This window comes from Bidens hawaiensis, unplaced genomic scaffold, assembly GCF_021521415.1.
Source record: "Bidens hawaiensis isolate Kalapana, Puna unplaced genomic scaffold, B.hawaiensis_p1.1 tig00002572_1, whole genome shotgun sequence".
Classification (NCBI taxonomy): domain Eukaryota; kingdom Viridiplantae; phylum Streptophyta; class Magnoliopsida; order Asterales; family Asteraceae; genus Bidens; species Bidens hawaiensis.
This window is the reverse complement of record NW_027491140.1, coordinates 1,764,583-1,790,457: the sequence shown is the minus strand read 5'-3', so window position 1 is coordinate 1,790,457 and position 25,875 is coordinate 1,764,583. Positions and strand designations below refer to the sequence as shown.

The 25,875-nt window shown below is 36.0% G+C and overlaps 1 pseudogene; it reads right to left on the bottom strand.

Moving 5' to 3' along the window:
• Positions 1–2,238: 2,238 nt before the first annotated feature.
• LOC143620477 (putative calcium-binding protein CML13 pseudogene) lies at positions 2,239–3,425 on the bottom strand (annotated as a pseudogene).
• Between the last annotated feature and the right edge of the window lie 22,450 nt (positions 3,426–25,875).

Here is a 25,875-nt window from a genome sequence, read left to right as displayed (position 1 = left end):
ATTCTTTTTTCTGCCTTTGTCGTTGAATTCTTTCAAATTCCATAAATACATTGTAAACTAATTTACATCTACTTCAAATTTTTAATATAAAGAAAATAGTAATCGATACAAAAGGTTTATTTGATTGAGAAAGCTTCTATAAGTTTTTTAAAATATAAACTACTTCAGATAGCTTTCTTTCAAATGTATAATTTATTTTACTATAAACCATTATTGAAGGTAAAGACAACGCTGACGTAATAAATCATTTATAATATGATAAGTTACGTCGTGGAGTTTATGAAATACACGAAACGACAACATTTTTTATGGTATTAGCCCATGCTTCTCCAAAACGGTGGATAAATAAAAGTTTTATGTTTTCTTTAGGTTGGGTCTAGATCAAAGGTGTAGAGATAGGGTCTAGAAGGATTTGGGTGTTAATTGGGTAAAATAGTTTAATTTTGATGTAGCAAACATATAAGTTTTCAATGTCTCTTTTGAGGTTAGCTCTTGCTAGTCTCTTTGTTTATAACTAGGAAGATTCCCGACGCAACAGGTTGATGTATTGACAGTCGTATCCGTACAACTTATCAAATCGTGTAGTGCGTCTGTGAGTCGAGGTGAATTCGATCGGTGTCGGGTTACGAAACCAGTAATAACCCCCCACCCCACCCGAAAAAAAATATAAAAAATTTAACTTTGTTAATTGCAAAAAACCAACAAATTAACATAACAAAACAAAACATGCGTTGCGGTTACGAACCGATAACACTTTGGTTGGTATCTAGTTACGAAGCCCAAAATAAAGCAAACCACCACATCCAAATATAACAATTTAACATATTTAAAATATATTAAAAATGTGGCGAACAAAAAAACAAGAGCGTTGTAGTTGCGAACAGATACGAATTCGTTGATTATGGAATCGGGGGACAAAAAAAAGTGATAAAAAACATGCACGTTGTGTTTGCGAACTAACGCGAATTCAGTCGGAATTGAAGTTGTCGGCACTAAATCGTACGCAGAGAACCATGTGTTGTGGTGGTGAACCGACACGAGTTCGGATGGTATCAGGTTACGACACCGAAATTAAAGCAATAAGTTAATTCATCAACACTCAAGATATATCAAATTAACATAATTACATAAAAAAGACCGTGGCGAAAACCAAAAATATATGCGTGTTGTGGCCGTGACCTGACGCGAATTCGTCTAGAATTTATGGAAAAAAAAAACTCGTGGGTAAAAAAAAACCTTAGGTTGCGATCGCGAGCTAACGCGAATTTGGTAGGAACAATTTGACGGTATCAACGGTAAAAAAATCCGTATTTTACGGCAGCGAATCGACAAGAACTTAAAATCAAAAAACAAATAAAAAGACCGACAAACCACGTGAGACAACGTTTACGTCGCCAAACTTCTTAATTATTATATATAATAATATACCGCTTTAAAAATAAATTAGGTGTAAGACCCAGACTAAGACCAATTGACTCAAGTTAATACACATATGTACAGGATTTAATTAAAAAGGGAGTGGATATGACACATGTATACTCATCAGTCCACACTCTTGACAAAATCAAGTTTATATTTTTATTACTAAAGAGTATACTTATTTTTTTGAACGGCAGACAAAAGCTAAATATTATTTGGCATAATAGAAAATACAACAGACAACCAAAATAGCCTAGTAAGTTACTAGACTCAACCTGAATACACCAATATGGACATCAACCCCAACCTTTATACAATAAAACGGACCCAATCCGTCCACAAAACCGAAAGCCCCTTTGATCTATTACTTACCCAAAGGAAGCTTAGAGTCTTTACGTTATCCATCACCGTACCGACTGTTACCGGCAACCCAACTATAAAATAAGAATAACGATTTTTTTTTTTGGTTTTTAATATAATGATTAATGAATGAAAACTGAAAAGTGTTCATTTAGAAATTTTAACATCATCTAGATGGTGTGAGGTAGGTGTCGCACTTTGTTGATGTTTCCCAATAATTGCCGTCAATTAGATATTGATTGCCATTTGATTGGTTATGAATTTAGGTTTATTTATATATATATAATTTTTATTTTTGTTATATATTTATTTGCAATATATGCTTTCATTTTATACCATTCCCATACTTCTCTTTGTGTTATTACTCAATGATTATATTCATGGTTTCTTAAATATAAAGAGTACACAAATGGTTCTTGACAAGATGACAATGAAATTTCAGTCATTTGTTTTCATAAATTAAACAGCTTCATACTGTTTGCTTATAGTAACAAGTTGGATTAGTTTCACTTGCTCATACTGCTAAATTATTTTAAAAAAACATTATACCTTTTACTTAAAACACAATCTCTTAAAAAAAATCAAAATTAAGTATTTTGATTTAGATTTGAATCAAACCCTTCCAAACTAAGCTTTTGCCCTCAAGTTGACAATTAGGTCCAAAAGTGGCACCCACTTGATTGAGACTAAAAAGTCATGGAAGTTCCCCTTTCCTATTCATGCTCTTATTTTCTTTTTATATTTTTTTTAAGAGAAAATTCTCAAAATAGCCTCTTTTAGATTGAAGATTCCTAAAATAGCTCTTTTTTTCTCAAAATAATTTAAGATTTGGATTGGCAAGACGCATTGGGAAAGGATAAAAATAATGAGGGAGCAGTCCAAATTTTGAGGGAAAGTAAAGTAGGAGACGAGATTTAAGAAAATAATAAAGGTAAAATCCAAATTATTTTGTAATCTTAGAGCAAAAGTCCAAATTTTTTCAAAACTTTTTCATTCAAAAAACCGTCTTGAGAGACTATTTTTTTATGTTTCCAACCTTTCCCGTCCATATTTTCAAATTATTGGAAAAATATATTTTTTACAATTATACCCCTGAAACACCACCACCACCACCTTGAACCACCACCGACGCCGTCGATTGCCGGAGCTCCGGCCACCGTCTTCCGGTCTACCCACCATGTTTCCGTCTAAACACACACCGATAAACTCCTCATACTTAATCTTGCCATCAGATCCAACATCCACCTCCCGGATCCACTCATCAAACTCCTCGGACTCAAGCTTCTCCCCAATACTCGTCAATATATGCTTCAGATCCGCAACCACCACACACCCGCTTCCGTCCTTATCGATAACCTTGAAGGCGTCGCGCAACTGCCGGTCAAAGGGCTCGGGTTTGAGGTGCTTGTTAATGAGTTCAGCGAGCCGGTTGAAGTCAAAAGGGGTGGTGAGTTTCTCGTCGGCGATGATGGACTTGAGGTGGGCTTGATTTGGGTTGCCGCCGAGAGAACGCATGAGGATGCCGAGTTCCGATGGGGCGATCTTGCCGTCGCCGTCGGTGTCGAAGAGAGTGAAGGCTTCCTTCATGGCGGATAGGTGGTCGTCCGATGAGTCTTTGCCCATTTGGTTTGAGTTGGTGTGTTAGTTGAGTTCTGTGTCTAAACGGAAACATGGTGGGTAGACCGGAAGACAGTGGCCGGAGCTCAGGCAATCGACGGCGTTGGTGGTGTGGTTCAGGGGTATAATTGTAAAAAATATATTTTTCCAATAATTTGAAAATATATACGGGAAAGGTAGGAACATAAAAAAACAGTCTCTCAAGACGGTTTTTTGAAATAAAAAGTTTTGGAAAAATTTGGACTTTTGCTCCAGGATTACAAAATAATTTGGGCTTTACCTTCATTATTTTCTCAAATCCCGTCTCCTACCTTACTTTCCTTCAAAATTTGGACTGCTCCCTCATTATTTTTATCCTTTCCCAATACGTCTTGCCAGTTCAAATCTTAAATTATTTTTAGGAAAAAAAAGGCTATTTTGAGAATCTTACTCTAAAAAAGACTATTCTTGAGAATTTTTCCTTCTTTTTATCCATTAATGTGCAATCAAAAAGGATTGCAATGTAAGAATTTGACTATGAAAAGTCAATGCACAAATTATATTGGATGAAGTCTATTTTCAAATTTATGATGTTGTAGATAACAAAGTGCATTTGAGCTCTCGTGTTTATAGTTACATCTATGAACACACACACATATAGTCTTATAGAAGAGAAATTAAATAAGAAAACATAGTATGTGCCATAATATCACTTAGAAATCAACAGGAAAACAATTGTTAGAAACTAACTCAAATAGTAGACTTAAAAGTTAAAAACATTTGGATAAGACTGGGAAGTTCAAATCCATAGAAAAACTAGTTTATACTTGAGAAAGCTTTTCTATCTTGATAAGTATCTTTTAGAAAATTTTATAAAACTTTTATTTATATCTTTATTGTTTAAGTGTTTGAACTCATTAGGTTGTATTGCTAACAAAAATCAACAGATTTAGTATACCTCATAATTTATTTAGTTTTTTAACGTTCGGGATAGCCTATATAAAATGTAGAAATATTAAAATTATATCAGTAGAGGTCTTACACTCGCCCGCGAAAACGGCGATAATTACCCCCAACATCCTCTCACATCTACAAATCAATCGCTAAATACAACACAATCTTAAGAACATTCACCCGCAGAAGGAGCACATCGTATAACGGTTAGTCTTACAGTCAATCACAGTGCATAAATCCTTCCAGGGGACATGCAGTACAGAAAGGATAGGAAGTGCACGCCGAGCCTATTAGGAGACAGACGCCAACATTGTACCTTCTAGTGACAACCGTCCTACCTGCCAGCTGTCACGACCAATCAGAGACCACATGCATGCTCACCCACAGGGAATAGAATGCTCGAACGAGCTCACAATATTTTGTTTTGTAGAATAAATGGGTGATAACCTTGAATCATTTGATTATACATCCCTACCCGAACGAACGCTAAGTTGATAGTATTGAGTTCACTTAGGCTGTATGCTATGGTGAGGGGCATCGAAGCCCCTCCACGGTGCCACGTCAACGCCACGTCATCGCCTCGTAAAAAACGGGGCATCGAAGCCCGCCCCGCTATGGTTAATGCCCCTTGGGCGCCCCCAATATATATATATGTGTGTGTGTGTGTGTGTGTGTGAGAGAGAGAGAGAGAGAGAGATGAAGAAAGAGAGGGCCCACCACCCTCCCTTCCACGCCCGTCGTCCTGACGACCGATCCCCTTCCGCGCCCGCCTTGAAGGCGCCCCCCGGCGGTGTTCTCCCTCTTCCGCGCCCCGTCCCCCCTCTTCCGCACCCCATAGTGCATAATCTTAGTGTTTTTTCAATATCAAAGTATTAGATAATTAAAAAACAAACCAATCAATTTAAAACACTAAAAACCTAGTCCAATTACGATTTGATGTGGGGTCATATGAGCAATTGAGTTGAGCCTACCTACAAAAAATCGGTTCACACTTCACGTTTCACAATCGAGCTTAGACAAGTCCCATATGTGTGGAACCAAGCAAGAAATCTCAAAATCTTAAATCTTATCTTAAATATATATAACTGAAACCTTTAAAAGCTGTCTGGCTGCTCCCTACATACTTTCAAGCCACAAAACTACTTTATTTGTAACTAGAGGTTTATTATGCATTTGACCAGAATTCACGAGTATGGGTCGTTCCAAACCCAGATAGTTTTTAAACGGGTTATAACATCTCATTTATTTGTGAAACTCTTTCATCATCAAACACTAAATATATTATTAACTTTCTTAAAATAAATAAAATTAAAATCCAAAAAATATATAAGTATTAGAAACGGAAAATGTAAAACAGCCCCTGTAGTACTGGGGATAAAACCTAGTTGTTAATAAAGCGGGCCGGCCCAATCAAAAGCCGCGTGCCTTAGTCACTTTCAAAAATCCCACAGACATATTTTTTTTCTTTTTTACTGTTAATTAGTAATTACACAGCTACTACGGCTATGCAATGGTTCGGACCGCAAGAATCGAACCGGAACCCGAGCCGAAAATAACTGAAAAATAGAACTGGAATCGAAACCTATTATAGTAAACTGGTTCGGTTCCAGAGCTGGTAAAGTCGGCATTCGCTAATCGGTTATGTGCCAGAACCGGTTAGGTAGTTTATTTATCAAATGGGTTGTGCAAACTTTTGCAAATTGCAAAACAAGTTTATATAATTGTATGTCTTCTTCTTTCACGGTAAAATTAAGTTATATTATAACATAAACATCCATTATATTTTTTATTAAAACCTAATTGTTAAAGTTAAATAAATCATTAGTGGCGATAGATTAAAGGAAGATCATATCATTTTATATTATATTAACTTGAAATCTTGAGTCAAAATTGATCTTGGTTGCGAGGTATTGAACGTAAAGAAAGAATATTTGAATTAAAAAATGATTGAATTGATACCGGCTAATAAGTTACCCTATAAAAAATGATGATTGCTAATTTTTTTTAAAAAGTTTATAATACTCTAGTTCTTTGGTTCCATGTCTAGAGCCGTCGGCGTTACCCAAAAACGAACCGGGAACCATTTAATGCAAATACTGAGAATCGAGAACTGTAAGGTAACAAACGTTAGCAGTTTCGAGGATTTGTTCGGTTCCGGTTCCTAGGTTCTGGCGGTTTCGAACCGTTTCTTGTTCACCTCTAAGAGCTACATAACTGTTAAACCTCATATATGACACTAAAAAGGAAATTTCAAATCGAAAAACTGTTTTTAGGTATGAACGATTCAATTTGATATATTTATTAAATTTTTTTAGTTACAGTCCTTTAGAAAATGTTATAAATCATCTCAATTTACATTTGTTAATGTTTTTTTAGTGACTCCGAATCAATGGCCGATACCCAAAATTATTATCAATGGCCGATACCCAAAATTATTATCTGAAGATATTGTTGGATTCATAAAATCGGTTTTTTAATAATTGATTTAATTTCAAATTTGTGTCACATTTTGATCAAATTCTCTTTCACCTCTTGAAATGATAAATGATAAGTGTAACATCTCGGATTTTTCAAACCCGTATTCGTTTACGTTTAACTCGATTCGGGAAAGTATTAGGATCTTTCTTATTAATAAAATTATGTATTTATTAGTGAAATAATTATTTTTATCTTATTTTATAATTCCTTAACTTTCATTAGTGCCAAATAGCCCTTAGAAACTCTTAAAATCGCTTAAAATGCGTTTTTGGAACTACATGGACTAAAACTGTCAAAAGTTGAAAGTCTGGTGAAGTTGCACCTTCACGCGGCACGAAGATGCAAGCCTTGCATCTTAGCGCGGCGCGAAGACGCAGCCAGATTCGTTTAAGATCTTTGTTTAATGCTAAATATTTCCTAAATCAACCCTAAATCACGAAATTTGAGCCACAAGTTATTGTATTTAGTGTGTAATGATGTCTAGGTTCATACTCAGTAATTTGGTTAATATATCGATGATTTAAAGACCCGATTTCGTTCTTAATTATGTGATTCGATTACCAAAATCGACCTGTTTCTTGTCCAACAAGTTGATTAAACCCCTATATAAACACATCATAACTCCAAACCCTGAAGCTTACTGCAACTAAGCATTCACAGCCGTCACCTACCCTCAATTGACGTTTTCTTGCTCGTTTTGCTCGTTTAAAGTGAAGATTCGTTAGCAACAGTTGACTTTGACATTCGTTAAACCTTTGACCTCTATTTCTCGCTAATACAAACACCATCCGGGTAAGTTGTTAACTGATCAAACGTTCATTTATATTCACTTATCGATAACCCTCAATCAATTTCTGAGATTGAGGAGTATTGACGGGTCAATTCGAGTCAAACCCGTTTAAGGGCAAAATAGGCAATAACTTTGACTTTACGTTTTCTCATACTTCTGGTTGGATTCAACGTTCGGTCCAGAAGACTTTTATTCTCGTAACGAAATTTTTAAGGCTACTGACCAAAACCCGACTTCCGAATCGCTGCTCGGATTCTGGTCAGTACCAGCTCGCTTAAATCTTTAATATAACATAACTTGGGTTCTAAACGTCCGTTTGGATTGATTCCAGTGGCCACGAGTTCGTTTTTACTTATTAGCATACCTCCAAGTTTCAGGTTCTGATCATTAATCTCGTTCGACGCGTTGTGGATGACTCGCTTAATCTTTAGTTCGTTTATCTTAATTAATAATCACTTGCCTTTAATCTAAGGTGAGTTTTATCATTCCCCTATTTTACTCAGATTTTTAAAATGTTTTGGGGACATATACGTATATCGTACTATATATATATATATCAAAAATAACAAACATGTAATTGTGTGTGATTAATCAAATATACTTGTTTATGTGCGTTCGTTTGACTTATCCCCTTAGAGAGGGTTCTCATATTATTGACCACCGCCCAATTCGCTTGGCAACGGTCTTATCATTATTTGCTCATGGTTGATTTACCGGCGCCCGATTCGCTTAGCAATAGTTTAATCGACAACTTATTTGCTCATGGTTTGATTTCATTACCGCATTTATTACGTTTTACTTATTTTTCTTATTTATTGTATTAACATTATTTATTGTATTAACATTATTTTTTGTGTCAAAAATTGATGATAAACTCACTCAACATGTTTGTTGACAAAACTCCATTTTCTACGCATATGCAGGTTGCTTGTATTGAAAACTGAAGTTGGACACATAGACAAGACCTTAGGATATAAAAAAGAAAATATTATTAGATTTTACATTCATGTACTTATATTTTTTGCTATACTTGAATATGGTGTGTATTTTTTTCAATAAAATAATTAATTAGATATTGTCACATTTTATATATGATAGTATCTTCGAGCTGTGAGCAATCGAATCACGCCCCGGCATTTTCGCCTTAGGTTGGGGTGTGACAATAAAGAGTCACCAACAAAGTAACTATATACTTGAAGTTTATGAGCCTTAAGACATTTGTCCATAAAATATCCATTTAATTTAACAAAATCGATTGGTTCAAGCTTATCCAATGGTACGAGAGTGTTTTGAAGAAAATTGGTTGGATATTGCATGGTTTTTGGGCTTAAAACATATGATTTCATTACCTAAAACCTAATAAATGATGAAGGTTTTTATTAATATGTTTTTTTATGGTATAAATATTAAAGTTGTTTGAAGGTGTAATTTACTTAGTTTATCTATATATGTTATTTTGTTTTAAATAAAAACAACAATGTCAAAGTTGTAATTTAGTTTCAAACCATGCAATTACCCATTCATAAATATTCATTATGCAATACCTTAGAATTTATAAAATTATAATGTTCATATGTAATACATGTATGTATATTTGACGTTTTATATATTTTTCACCTGTATGTTATACGGGACACTAGCCTAGTATACGATATAAAGTTTGTACAATTGAGGTGTGTCACATATGTTTAAAATATTAGGTCAAATAATAGACCAAAATTAATACAATATTGAGTCTTGGTGTTAAAATTTTAAACTTAACTTCATAAACTAGAAACTCATAGCATTCTAAACTACAAGGATTAAAGATGGGTAAACCAAATCAATCATCCAAGTTAGTAGCAAACAGCTCAACTGTGACATTCGTCAATTTCGGGTCTTGTCTGTATTCGTTTTTGTATTTGTTTATTATGTAAACCGACCCGATTTGTAAACCGAAGCTTAAGTTATAATCAAAATGATGGATTTATGTTACAATATTGTTTCACACTTGTTGGGTCTTGAAAACATCCTATTTTTATTTTTATTTTTATTTTTATTTATTTATTTATTATTTATTTATTTATTTTTTTGTTGTTTTGTGTTTTTGTCTTGATCCATTTTGCATGAACACTCTTGTGTCTCACATCCATATTTGACCACCAACATTACCCTATATATACACCACATTTCCTCTTCATTTTCCCTTGCTACAACTCCAAAAAAAACTCTCTCAAACATCAAAGATTCAAGGTTATCTTCTTAAGTGTTCTTGAAGGATTTTGGTCTTTCATCTTAATTAGTTTATGTAGCCTTATTAATACGTGTTTATGGTTGTGCAACATATATATAATATACACCCCTTGTTTACCTTTGGTAGTTACTTCTCCGATTCCGGTCGGTGAGGTTTCGGACCCCATAAGGCAAGGCTTCATGGAGGACTTCGTGTCCTTGAAATATATACATCTATATAACTTGTCTATACATATTAATCTTGCTTATTTTAGTTTGTTGGTCATGTTTACAAGTTCCATGGTTATGGGTTTTTAAGAGTCTATGCTTCGGTTTAACCGTAAATAGCTCTAAACCGTAAACCGAACTTTGTTACTAGTTTTGTTTGTTTAAACATACTTAGTGTTAGATCTAAGTTTCTAAAATCATTTTTACAAATTCTATGGTTATGGGTTTGTAGAATCTTACCTCGGTCTTAACCCGAAACACGATCCGAACCGAAAACCGAACTTTTGTTTAAAGACTTTATTGTTAACTTTTGGTATTTTTTTATTTGTACATTATTATACAAGTTATTTAGTGTTTGGACATGTGGAAACCATCTATGAACTTGTTGTAAGATGGAAACCGAACCAAACCGATTCTTGCTCGCTTAAGACACACAAGTGTGTTTTTTTTTTTAGCCATCAAGACTTGTATATTTCTTTAAAAATAGTTACAAATTGATTTTTAAATATTTTCTTAAGTACTTGGAAATGTTGGATCCAACTTGATCTCATAACAAAGTTTGGACCGACAAAACCGAACACTCGCTTAACGTGCGTTGTTAGTTCTAAAACAATGGTACTACATACTTGGTTAAGTCTTATTAAATTTTATTGAGTTATCTCATAACATTCGATATTTTGGAAAGTTGACTTTGGGTTTGACCAATTATCAAGACCCGAACCGACAACCCGAACACTCGATAAAAAAAACCCGTTTTAGTATCTTTATTCCAAAGGGATTTGCATTCTTGAATTTTACCCACCTTATTACTTAACATAAGTTAACATAGGTTGAGTAAATATTAAGGTTAGATACTTTAACCCGGTTTCGAGCAAACTTACATTTTTAAAGGGTTATTATTATAAATTCTTAAATAGTCACATTTTAAACCTTGAACTTTAATTATTTACATTTCTCAACATTTATTTTGTTTAAAGACCTTCAAGACAACCTTTCTAAATTCAAGACTTCTTTTCTTTTTAGGCATTGTGCGTTAAACTCGTCGTTCCGACAAATCTCCAAATTATCATCTTTCAAGTTTACTACTTGAAGGTGAGTACTTCATACCCATTTTCCATCTTTTATTCTGGGGGTGACATTTCATACTTATTCAACAAAATGCTTTATATTTGAATCTTAAACCATAAACGTAGTTGTATACTTTACCTAAATAATTGCTCGATTTGGTGTTCTATGCTTATATGCCTATGTGTTTATCGCTTTTGGTTGGTGGAACTATAAAATCCTAGACTATTTGGCATCCCCTTATAGCAAGGTGTCGTTAACGTAATGCAATTAACGATAACTATAAAATCCTAGACTATTTGGCATCCCCTTATAGCTAGGTGTCGCTAATGTGTTTAGCGATATCTATTTATCCAAATTACCACTTTTATTTATCGTTTCGTATGCAAGTTTTGTGGCTATCTTTATTATATACTAATATGATTAAACTTATGAATTGCTCACCGACCTTTGTGTTGACAAACTTTATTTTATGAAATGTTGCAGGTTTGCATCTTGGTTGATTTATGATTGTGAAGAAAACGACATCAAAGACCTTAGGATATTAGTAAAAATGAACAATATCAATTTGTCATATTTTGTGATATCTTGTTTATGGTTATTTTATGGATAATTGTTATGTGACATTTTCGATGTTGTGAAATGAAATGAGTTTATTAAATACTGTCACTTTAATTAGTGTCATGTGCTTATGGACAATCGTTACAACTCGGCATGTTCCGCCGCCTTTGGTCGGGGTGTGACAGATTGGTATCAGAGCCATGACAATAGGATAGGTAGTTAGACGTAACGACCTAGTATTGTTATGCTTAGGGGTCCTATACGTGTGCTCGTACGTGTTTACTCTATTTTGATTGTTCATATCGCATATTCTTTATAAACTTGTTTAAAATTCACCAATATCCCAAATGTTCACATACACACACTTTCATAGTATTTCCAAGGTATCCTTACCTTAAAACGCAAAAAGTAGATTTTCATTGTGTTTTATGGATTACAAGATTAACTTGGATCCCGTTGTTTATAATCCCTTAAAGGTTGCATTTATATCGGGTTCGTAGCCCTCATAGGAAGCGAGACATTATAAAACGACCATTTGACAAAAAGATTCAAAGAATCGATGGTGATTTACTTACCTGGAATGGTGGGATTATAGTGCTCGTTTTCTAGGCCACAAACCATGTTATACATGTGAATACTTTAAGTAGTCGAATGCGAGCGTTCCGGTCGCCATCCTAATTTTTCGGTGTCAAAACAATAGAACTATGGTGATTCGTGGACTAGTGCTTTGACATGACGTTGTATCCCGATTTATGGTGTTATTATCGTTATTTGAGTCGAAAACATGAAAAACATTGCGGTGATTCGTGCACATGTTTAGACTCCAACGTTGTGTTTTATAAAAAAAAATTTTTGAGTTGGAATATCAAATCATGGTGGTTTATGTACGATTTTCCGACTCTATAAACCTCAAAATCTCAAATTTTTAAGCTTTAACCCCTCAAAATCTCAAAATCATTTACGATTATTTCCAGTTTGTTGTTTATATACAAAGATTTATATTTTATCTAACACTAACATCTACTCCTCACTAACTCTAGGATTCACAATCAAAAAGAAAATTTAACTTCACCTTATTCTTATTTTATACACTCTCATATCCATTTCTTTTTTACCTAAAACTTATTTCATTTCTTTATAAACTTTTAGCATGCCTCCACTAAGACCGCGCAAAAGCACCTACCGACGTATGGCTGCTTTTATCATCAAGCAAATGGCCGCTGTGATTCCCGAACTTGTAACTCAAATCCAAGCTACCCAACCTCCTCCACCCGTTGTTGCACCCGTTGAACCCAAACCCGTATCATACCCATATAAGCAATTTACTAGTGCCAACCCAACCGAATTCTGGGGTACAAACTGTGCGACTACCTTGTTGCAATGGTTCGAGTCTATGGAGAATGTGTTTAGATATAGCGAGTGCCCCGAAGCGAAAAAGACAAATTTCGCTTCAAGCATGTTTAGAAAAACCGCTCTAACATGGTGGGGTAGTGTCATGCATCTCCAAGGGTCGGAAACGGCTATGGCTCTTCCATGGTCCGACCTCAAGGCACTCATGATGAAGAAGTTTTGTCCCAAACACGAACTTCAAAAGCTTGAGGAGGAATTTTGGAACCTCAAGCAAGATAGTGGTGATAACGCCGCTTACTCACTCCGTTTCCACGAGTTGAGCATTCTTGTCCCTCATTTGGTTACCCCGGCTGAGCGTGAGCTTGACAAATACATTGGGGGTTTACCTATGCAAATCCGGGACTCAGTCATGAGTAGCAAACCCGTGAATCTTGAGGATGCCATTACTCTAGCCGGTGCGCTATCGGAGAATCATGTGAAAGCGGGTACCCAAACCCTCAAGAAACCAAACGAAAAAGCCAAACCCGAGCCCGCACCACAAGCCAAGGTTGAACTCGCACCACAAGCCATTAACTACTCCAACTCTTCTCGTCACAACAATAACAACAACAACAAGATACCCAAAACCAACTACCGAAACTATGCCGTTACCCAACCCCAACCTCAACAACAAACCCAAATTCCACCCCAAACCCGAAAACCCTATACCGGTACCGCCCCACTATGCAACATTTGCCAACTCCATCACCCACCAAACATGCCTTGTCGCCATTGTACCATTTGTAACCGACTTGGTCATCTCAACACCACATGCCGATCCGCACAACGAACCCAACCTAACCAACCAAACCAACCAAGAACTTTTCCCCAAAATACTCAACACCGATATGCACCTTACCCACCAAACCAACCTCAACAACCCCTAGCTTGCTACAATTGCGGTGACCCTAACCATTTCCGCAACAATTGTCCTCGCCTCATCCTTACTAACCAAACCATGATCGCACCTTACTACCAAACTCAAGCTTACCAAGTTCAAACCTACCAACCTCAACTTTCCCAACACAATGCACCACTCATCCAACCCATACAAGCACCACCTCCTCCACCACCGCAAGCACCTCAAGTCAACCAAGGCAATCAAGGACGAGCTTTCATGATGAATGTTAATCAAGCTCAAGCGAAAACCGATGTTGTGAACGGTATGTTTTTAGTGAACCAACATTTGGCTTCCATTTTATTTGATACGGGTACCGCTAGAAGTTTTATTTCTTTGAAATTTGAGTCGAAAATTGCCGTGTCTCGAACCAAGCTTTCCCGGTCGTTTTCTGTTGAAGTCGCCAATGGGAACTCCATCACCATAAATTCCGTCGTCTGCGATTGTACTCTCGTTCTTGCTAACCATAAATTCTCCATCGATCTCATCCCGATGCAAATGGGAAGTTTCGATGTCATAGTAGGCATGGATTGGTTATCTTTGCACCGTGTTGAAGTTGTTTGCTTCGATAAATTCATTTGCATTCCGCTTGTTAACGGTAAAATCCTTAAGGTCTTCGAAAAAGCTACTTCGAGAAGGCTTAATCTCATGTCGTGCTCTCAATCGCAAAAATACTTACGCCAAAAGTATGCTCCGCTCCTGGCTCTCTTGGCGACAAAGGACAAAAAGGAAAGGAAAATCCAAGATATTTCTATTGTTCGTGATTTCCTCGATGTCTTTCCCGACGATGTCACTGGCCTTCAACCCGTTCGTCCGATTGAATTTCGAATCGATCTTGTGCCCGGCGCGATGCCTGTGGCCAAGGCTCCTTACCGTTTAGCCCCGTCAGAAATGCAAGAATTATCGAACCAACTCGAAGAACTTTCCAATAAAGGTTTCATTCGTCCTAGCTCTTCTCCTTGGGGAGCTCCTATTCTCTTCATGAAAAAGAAGGATGGTTCGTTTCGTATGTGCATCGATTATAGGGAACTTAACAAACTCACCATTAAAAATCGTTATCCCTTGCCACGAATCGACGATCTATTCGACCAACTTCAAGGCGCAACTTGCTTCTCCAAAATCGATCTTCGATCAGGTTATCATCAATTGCGTGTTCGTGAAGAAGACATTCCAAAAACCGCTTTCCGTACTCGATATGGACATTTCGAATTTTCGGTTATGCCCTTCGGGTTAACAAATGCACCTGCGGTGTTTATGGACCTCATGAACCGCGTTTGCAAACCATTCCTCGATAAATTCGTTGTTGTCTTTATTGATGACATTCTCATCTTTTCCAAATCCAAAGCCGAACATGAGCATAATTTGCGTTCCATTCTCGAACTTCTTAGAAACGAACGACTTTATGCCAAGTTCTCCAAATGCGAATTTTGGCTGGAGCAAGTTCAATTTTTGGGACATATCGTAAACAACAAAGGTATTCATGTTGATCCCGCTAAAATTAAGGCCTTTAAGGATTGGAAAACTCCAACGACTCCCACGGAAATTCGATCCTTCCTCGGTTTAGCCGGATATTATCGACGTTTCATTCGAAACTTTTCCAAGATCTCTTTGCCTCTTACCTCCCTCACTCATAAAGGAAAACAATTTGATTAGGGTTCGAAGCAAGAAAAAGCCTTTTGTACTCTCAAGGACATGCTTTGCAATGCTCCCATTTTAACCCTTCCCGATGGAAACGACGATTTCATGATATTTTGCGATGCCTCTCATCAAGGTCTTGGTTGTGTCCTCATGCAACGAGGTCAAGTCATCGCTTATGCATCAAGGAAACTTAAGGTCAACGAGAAGAACTACACGACTCATGATCTCGAACTTGGTGCCGTTGTTTTCGCTCTCAAAATCTGGAGACATTACCTTTATGGTACGAAATGTGTGGTTTTTACCGATCATAAAAGCCTTCAACACATTTTTGACCAAAAAGATCTCAATATGAGACAACGACGATGGGCCGAATTACTTAGTGATTATGATTGCGAAATTCGTTACCATCCCGGCAAAGCGAATGTTGTCGCCGACGCCCTAAGTCGAAAGGTTAATGTTAAATCCGTTCTGCTTCTAAGCGTTGTCATTCAAACCGATCTTCAAATTCGAATCTTCCAAGCTCAACGTACCTCCGTTGAAGAAGGTAACATGTATGACGAAATGTCATGTGGAGCCGAACTTCAACTCGAAACCAAACCCGATGGTCTTTTGTACTTTCTCAATCGTTTGTAGGTTCCAAATCGCGATGACCTTCGTACTTGTATACTCGACGAAGCTCACAATTCGCGGTATTCCGTTCATCCCGGTGCGGATAAGATGTATTTCGATCTTCGTGCTACCTTTTGGTGGCCAGGTATGAAAAAGGACGTAGCGTTATTTGTATCTAAATGTCTTACTTGCTCAAAATTTAAAGCCGAACATCAAAGACCTTTTGGTCTACTCGAGCAATCACCGATTCCCGTTTGGAAATGGGAAGACATTGCTATGGACTTTATCACTAAATTACCCAACACCCAAAAGGGCAACGATAGCATTTGGGTGATCATCGATCGTTTGACCAAATCTGCTCATTTCATTCCGTTCCGCGAGAAGTATTCTGTCGAGAAGCTTGCTCAAATCTATGTTCGAGAAATCGTGTGCCGACACGGTTTACCATTGACTATTATCTCTGACCGTGATGCTCGTTATACCTCTCATTTTTGGCGTTCACTTCAAGAAGTTTTGGGAACACGTCTCGATCTTAGCACCGCTTATCATCCTCAAACGGATGGTCAATCCGAACGTACAATACAAACTCTCGAGGATATGCTACGAGCATGTGTTCTTGATTTCGGTGGGAATTGGGATTCTCACATTCCGTTCATTGAGTTTTCTTATAACAATAGCTACCATTCGAGCATTGAGATGGCTCCTTTCGAAGCTCTTTACGGTCGTAAATGTCGTTCTCCGATAAGTTGGAACGAAGTCGATGAAGCTCAAATCACGGGACCCGAAATGGTTCAAGAAGCCACCGACGTTACTGATCGAATCCGTAAGAACCTCCTAGCCGCTAGAAGTCGTCAAAAGAGTTACGCCGACAAACGGCGAAAACCGATCGAATTTAATGTTGGCGATCTTATCCTTCTAAAAGTATCTCCTTGGAAGGGGGTAGCCCGTTTCGGAAAGAAGGGTAAACTAGCTCCTCGTTTCGTTGGTCCTTTTAAAATCCTTGAGCGTGTTGGAAAAGTAGCTTATCGACTCGAACTACCGAAAGAACTTACCGGTGTTCATCCGACATTTCATGTTTCAAATCTTAAAAAGTGCTTAGCCGAGGGTAATCTCCATATACCTCTCGACGAAGTACATGTCGATGAGTCGATGGTCTTGGTTGAACGACCCGTTGAGATCATGGATCGCAACAAGAAGAGAACCAAGCGTAGCCGAATTCGGTTAGTCAAAGTTCAATGGGAATCACGGCGCGGCGCGGAATTCACTTGGGAGCGAGAAGACAAAATGAAAGAGAAGTATCCACATTTGTTCGCAGCATCGTCTTCGTCTTAATTTCGGGATGAAATTTCCTAAAGTAGGGGATACTGTGACATTCGTCAATTTCGGGTCTTGTTTGTATTCGTTTTTGTATTTGTTTATTATGTAAACCGACCCGATTTGTAAACCGAAGCTTATGTTATAATCAAAATGATGGATTTATGTTACAATATTGTTTCACACTTGTTGGGTCTTGAAAACATCATATTTTTATTTTTATTTTTATTTTTATTTTTATTTTTATTTATTTATTTATTATTTTTTTTTTTTGTTGTTTTGTGTTTTTGTCTTGATCCATTTTGCATGAAAACTCTTGTGTCTCACACCTATATTTGACCACCAACATTACCCTATATATACACTACCTTTCCTCTTCATTTTCCCTTGCTACAACTCCAAAAAAAAACTCTCTCAAACATCAAAGATTCAAGGTTATCTTCTTAAGTGTTCTTGAAGGATTTTGGTCTTTCATCTTAATTAGTTTATGTAGCCTTATTAATACTTGTTTATGGTTGTGCAACATATATATAATATACGCCCCTTGTTTACCTTTGGTAGTTACTTCTCCGATTCCGGTCGGTGAGGTTTCGGACCCCATAAGGCAAGGCTTCATGGAGGACTTCGTGTCCTTGATATATATACATCTATATAACTTGTTCATACATATTAATCTTGCTTATTTTAGTTTGTTGGTCATGTTTACAAGTTCCATGGTTATGGGTTTTTAAGAGTCTAAGCTTCGGTTTAACCGTAAATAGCTCTAAACCGTAAACCGAACTTTGTTACTAGTTTTGTTTGTTTAAACATACTTAGTGTTAGATCTAAGTTTCTAAAATCATTTTTACAAATTCTATGGTTATGGGTTTGTAGAATCTTACCTCGGTCTTAACCCGAAACACGATCCGAACCGAAAACCAAACTTTTGTTTAAAGACTTTATTGTTAACTTTTGGTATTTTTTTTATTTGTACATTATTATACAAGTTATTTAGTGTTTGGACATGTGGAAACCATCTATGAACTTGTTGTAAGATGGAAACCGAACCAAACCGATTCTTGCTCGCTTAAGACACACAAGTGTGTTTTTTTTAGCCATCAAGACTTGTATATTTCTTTAAAAATAGTTACAAATTGATTTTTAAATATTTTCTTAAGTACTTGGAAATGTTGGATCCAACTTGATCTCATAACAAAGTTTGGACCGACAAAACCGAACACTCGCTTAACGTGCGTTGTTAGTTCTAAAACAATGGAACTACATACTTGGTTAAGTCTTATTAAATTTTATTGAGTTATCTCATAACATTCGATATTTTGGAAAGTTGACTTTGGGTTTGACCAATTATCAAGACCCGAACCGATAACCCGAACACTCGATAAAAAAAAACCCGTTTTAGTATCTTTATTCCAAAGGGATTTGCATTCTTGCATTTTACCCACCTTATTACTTAACATAGGTTGAGTAAATATTATGGTTAGATACTTTAACCTGGTTTCGAGCAAACTTACATTTTTAAAGGGTTATTATTATAAATTCTTAAATAGTCACATTTTAAACCTTGAACTTTAATTATTTACATTTCTCAACATTTATTTTGTTTAAAGACCTTCAAGACAACCTTTCTAAATTCAAGACTTCTTTTCTTTTTAGGCATTGTGCGTTAAACTCGTCGTTCCGACAAATCTCCAAATTATCATCTTTCAAGTTTACTACTTGAAGGTGAGTACTTCATACCCCATTTTCCATCTTTTATTTTGGGGGTGACATTTCATACTTATTCAACAAAATGCTTTATATTTGAATCTTAAACCACAAACGTAGTTGTATACTTTACCTAAATAATTGCTCGATTTGGTGTTCTATGCTTATATGCCTATGTGTTTATCGCTTTTGGTTGGTGGAACTATAAAATCCTAGACTATTTGGCATCCCCTTATAGCAAGGTGTCGTTAACGTAATGCAATTAACGATAACTATAAAATCCTAGACTATTTGGCATCCCCTTATAGCTAGGTGTCGCTAATGTGTTTAGCGATATCTATTTATCCAAATTACCACTTTTATTTATCGTTTCGTATGCAAGTTTTGTGGCTATCTTTATTATATACTAATATGATTAAACTTATGAATTGCTCACCGACCTTTGTGTTGACAAACTTTATTTTATGAAATGTTGCAGGTTTACATCTTGGTTGATTTATGATTGTGAAGAAAACGACATCAAAGACCTTAGGATATTAGTAAAAATGAACAATATCAATTTGCCATATTTTGTGATATCTTGTTTATGGTTATTTTATGGATAATTGTTATGTGACATTTTCGATGTTGTGAAATGAAATGAGTTTATTAAATACTGTCACTTTAATTAGTGTCATGTGCTTATGGACAATCGTTACACCTCGGCATGTTCCGCCGCCTTTGGTCGGGGTGTGACATCAACTAATGTTAGTGATTAGAACCAACATCATATATCTTGGTAAGCTTTCTTCATTAAAATGCTCGGGTCCAAGTTTGAAATTTGTGGGCTTGTATGGTGAATATCGTGTCAATCAGATGAGAATAATCCATTATAATTATTTGAACACAATAGAAATCACGATTCTAACCACAAATTGAAGCTCAAAATTCCTGTGTAATTAGCATTGCTTGTGTTCCATTTAGCAAGTCTCTTCTACACTAACAATTAGAAGTTGCAAGAATCTATTGGCTTGACAAACACCGAATTGCAAAAATAAATCTAATGCATTGTTTTTATAGTGATGTTATACTAATTACTATTTACATAATCGTAACAAAGTACTCGAAAAAACTTACCAATCATGGTCAGGTAATCGCATCATAAAAGCAACAATCACAAAATTTCTATTTAAAAGAAAAACAGTTCACATTTTGGAAATGAGTAAATTGCCAAAATCGTCTTTGTGTTTTGATTTTTTATGTGATTTTCGTCCAAAAAGTTTATTTTGTGCAATTAGACCGTTAAGGTTTCCCACTTCTTGCTAATTACATCCAAATCGCTAACTCCGTTAGTTTTTAACGTTAACCCAGGGTCATTTGTCTTTTTTACTTATTTGTTTATTGAAAAAAGTTCTTTTTGTATACATGTGGTTTGTTGCTTCCATCCATTTGTATACAAATTCGAAACCTTTAATACTTTGAATACATATTAATTCCAATTATATCCATTTGTATACAAGTTCCAAACGGAGTTAACCAAACCGTTAAAACCTCCCCCACATGAAGGATATTTTCGTCTATTCCAATAAAGCCATTTATGCTTTAAACCGTTCATTTTTAAAAGAGCAGAAACGAACATGAATATGTTCATTTTTTAAATGAACAAGAACATGCTCAATTTTAAAACGAGCGTACGTGAACTCAAAATTTTGTTCGATTAAGTGTTCGTTTTCACTAAAAGTTAAATACACACCTACGAACATGCTCATTTTTTATTGGTTCATTTACATGCCTACATATAATGTTGTAATTAGGCTAATGCAAAGAAAATAGCAGTAGATGAATTTATATAATAGTTTGGCAATAGTCAAACTCTGTTTACAAGATTTAAATAGAACATAATTTATTTGTATAAAAAGAAGGCGATTCTGATATAATCTAAACACAATTTGAAAACACATAAATGTGGTATAATTAAGGTTCACGTGTTCATGATCAACAGTTGACCTTTTGGTCAAACTATTGAATTAGTGATCTAATTACCCATTCAAGCATCTACCAAAATGTTAAGCTCAGATTTTTGACTTCAACATAAATGTGACAAATATATTGCAGCAGATTAAGATATGTATTGCAGCAGATCATATATTGCAGAAATACATTGTCAGATTTTTATGCATAATGTCAGTTTTTTTATACACTACCTAGTAGACTAAACTGAAAAAATGGAGCAGGCTTACACATTGAATTTTCACTAACAATATTCCATTGGGTACCTGCAATCACAATTAACTTTCACTAACAGTAGCATAAAGACATTATTATTTTCATATAATGTATTCTCTTTCCCTAATATCATTAAAAATCAAAATTAGGTCATAAGGTTTAAATGTTGTTGTTTAGGAATAATAATAAAAAAACTAAACAATGTATTTTTGTAATTGGCTTAAAATTTTGAATTGGTTTGATATGAAATTTGGATTTATTTATTCTTTGAATAAACGAAAATACCCCTCTTGTGGGAGAGGTTTTAACGGCATTGGTTAACTCCGTTTGGAACTTGTATACAAATGGATACAATTGGAATTAATATGTATTCAAAGTGTTAAAAGGTTTCGAATTTGTATACAAATGAATGGAAGCAACAAACCATAGGTATACAAATAGAATTTTTTTCTTGTTTATTCTATTATTATTTACCCTTTAAATAAAATAAAAACAATAAACAAAAATAAATAAAATCAAATTGATCACCTTCGGTAAAGTAAAAACTACTCGCCACCTCCGGCTAAGTAAAATATAGACCCGGTTAGTAAATCGAATTTTGTGATGGCGGTTTCTCGTCATCGTCATCTTGATTTATGTCTATCATTTTGGGGCTTAAGGCTTCATATTAAGAATTTAAGAATTTGGTTTGGGGTGTTGATTTCATATTACCGGGAGAATCAAAATCCCAAATGAAAATCAGATTGAATCGCCATATGAAATCTTTGCCGATTAAGACTGGGTAAGGCGGTGATGGTGACAGTTGAGGCGGTGATGTGTTCACTTGCAGGCCGTCTCATTTCTCCGGTAAAGAAATCAAAAGGCGCTTGTAGCAGTGTGGTCGGAGAACTTAAGTAGAAAGAAAGAGACTGAAGTGTGTGGTGGTGGCGGCGGTTGCCTGGTGGTTGTGTTGTATGGCTGCTATACGGGGATTTAAGAGATTCAAATTTATGGACTGGAAAATTCATAGACGGTTTACGGCAAACTTGACTTTTGAGTCAAGCCTTCACTCAACTTTTTTAGATATGATGAAGACTTGATCATCATCAATGTGAATTTTAAGATATGAAATATATGACGACGAACCTGCAAGTTTTTTTAAATAGTGGATGGCTGTTTAGGTATTTAAAAGATTTAGAGATTTAGATTAAAATAATTAATAAAAAAAACTAAAAAGACTGTTTTACACTTTAACCCGAGTTAACGATTTGAATGTAATTGACAAGAAGTGAGAAACCTCGATGGTTTAGTTGCACAAAATAAACTTTTTGGACAAAAGTAGCAAAATTGACCAAATCTCAAAGACGATTTTCAAACTTTACTCTTTAGAAATAGATAATGTCTCTAAAATCTTTACAAAACCAACCAAATGGAAAGATTCAAGACAAATATGCAAGCCTATTCTCATTTGACATAAACCCATGAGATCAATCTGCTTAATTTAAAATTATATATATCCTAAAGAGCTAGCCTAACATTTGACATAAACCCATGAGATCTTCTAAAGATACCAGTTTATCATGATTCCTAATCATATGTGCATACCACCTGGGAAAAAGAAAGTTGATACAATCTTATAAAAAGACACCCGTTTATTATCTTACTGTATCCTTTTTCCTTTGCTTTTTTATACATCATTAAGTGCATTGCTTAATAATCATGAATCTACCAATTCATGCAATTTAAGACAACACATTTTCCATTTGTCGACCATATCATACACGAGCACTACTGAACTACATGTGGGCTGCAGAATGAAGAATGAGATTGATCTATGGGGTTAACCTAGAATCTTGAATGAAATTTATGGATGTTCACTATTTCAAGACCGCAGAACAGCAAGCAGATTGATTCATGAATAGTGGCAAATTAAAATGCGACAAAGAAGTTCTGATGGTAATATTAATGCATTCATCTGAATTATTAAAAGAAACACAAATTATTGGCCAAAACAGATTATGTGCCAATTGTCCTTCATTTGTTGCAAACAGAAAGCAACAATATAACATTTAAAGCAGCAAGATCAAACATTTCCTATCATTTTGCTTGTAAAACCAAATCTATTTTGAATCTGATTAACATACCAAAAAAAACCCTAAAACCTTTAACCTGTGTTACCACCCCGAAAAAGAAAGTAAGATGCAAGTTTATCATCCTAGTGTATCCTTTGATTTTTTTTATATACTCCTACACCATTATCTTGGCTTAAAGAAGGCACAGGGCGATCAGGAAACCACCTAATGGTCATTATTATGTACTTCTGACTCTTTTAGGTGACTGATAGGTAAATAACCAAAGGAATGAAAAATTATGAAAGGTTTGCTTGATAAAAAGATTGATATGAAAAAATCTCATGAATTACTTGAAAAATAATGGAATTTTTGAAGGCTCTAAAGTCTAAATCAAGAACACCCTCTCATGTAAAGAAAAAAAAATCTTTCTGCCTTATAGACAGACGTCTATCGTCGCAACTGAAAGATATCCTACTATTCTACACAACTTAGGTTTGATATCATGGCTCAGAATTGCCAAAAAGGGTCACGGGAAAATCATGCACAGATCAGTTTATAAGAAACGTATGGCACATGATGCAGAAAAAATCATGGATATCAACAACTACTGAGCTACACATGAACTGCAAAATGCAGATTGATCTATGGGCTTAAACTAGAAATTTAATCTTGAATGAAACTTATAAACAGTTCAACGCCGAATAACCGCAAGCAGATTGATTCATGAACACTTGCAAATTAAAATGTATCAAAAGCAAAGCGAAACACAGTCTACAACTTAACTTATGAAAATAACATCAACACATTCATCCGAAACATTAATTACTCCGACGGTTGTTCATTTTTCGGAATCGAAAGTAACAATAACAACAAACCTTCAAGCTCAATCCAGTTATTATTATTATTATTCATGTAAAGCTTGCAATTCACCCATACGATGTTCATTTCAGCACACAATAACAAAACCCTAATTTATAAAAATCAGGCAAAATCAGTTCTTGTAACGTGCCACCTCACCGTCGTTAGGAAAGAAGCCCATGAGACGTCCGGCAGAGTTCTGGTAGGCGTACATAAACCCACCCATAAGTCCGATCAAACCGCCGGTGACCATCGAGGGCCCTCTGATGCCCGGCTTAATTCCTGCAAAATTGAACCAGATCGTTGTGTTATGGTACGATTAAAGGAATATGGTAGATGGGTATTGAAATAGAATGGGATTGGGTACCGGAAAGATAGCCGACGGTGACGGAGATGCCGGTGATGGTGGTGAATCGGAGGTAGTCGAGCGTGTTGAATTTGCCGACGGTCTTGGTGAAGGGTGGGTTGCGGTCGATGACCGGGTACTCGGGTTTGGCGGAAGCGGTGATGTCGGTGTTCATGGTTGATCGTTCGCTGCCGGCGGTGTGTGTTGATCGGAGGTTTTAGATGAAGTGAAGATGCGTATCTTTTATTGGGCCGTAATACGTGATCTGCCTACATGGAAGAAAGGAGGCCCATGGGCCTAACTTTTACTATTACGTGATTACTAAAACATTAACTCACTAAGCCGTTACTGTTACTGACTTGGTTCGTAGTTCCAAAAACGAAGAGTCGCATGTTGCAGCGGCTCAAACTTAGGTTGCGGAAAACCCAAACGCCTTAATTCTACGGCAAAACAAAAGGATCCAACCCCTCTGTCTGCAGTTGCTATGTTATGGCGGGGCGCTACGGGTATTTGGGCATTATTGGTTCATTAAAGTGACATCTAAAAAATTATTTTGTAACCAACTTGTAAGGCCCCGAACCCGGTAGCCTTACTTTAGCGTCGGATTTACTCATAAACACAGTTCTTACAAATCAGAGTTCATTAAAACTTTCGCGGAATATGAAAACTTTCATAAAACATTTCGTAACAAAACACATCTTGTCTTAAAACATCATTTTGTCTTTCAAAATTAACGAACATTAACTTAAACGTCTTGAGTCTTCCGATGCCAGCCTCTTATTCAGTGCCACGTGTCTCCTCAAGCGAGCTGCCTCATCCTACTCACCTGCGTGCATACTAAAAGTCAGCTACGCTGAGTGAGTTCTTAGTTAATCGGACGCCATACAATACATACACATACATACATATCCATACTTAACTAGTTACCCTTCTGTTCTACATACATACTTACTACCATACATACATACATATCTACAATCACTAACCTCAGTCTACCGAGAGTACGTTCATAGTCCGCCGTCTATACCTGTACTCAAGGTCGTGAACACGTAAAAGGTCCGCAGTCCTTACCTATGTTCACCATTCATGGTACGTACAAGGTCCGCGATCCTTCCCTATACCATCATACATCCACAACACGTACAAGGTCCACGATCCTTCCCTATGTTGCAACCTAATTCATAGCACGTACGAGGTCCGC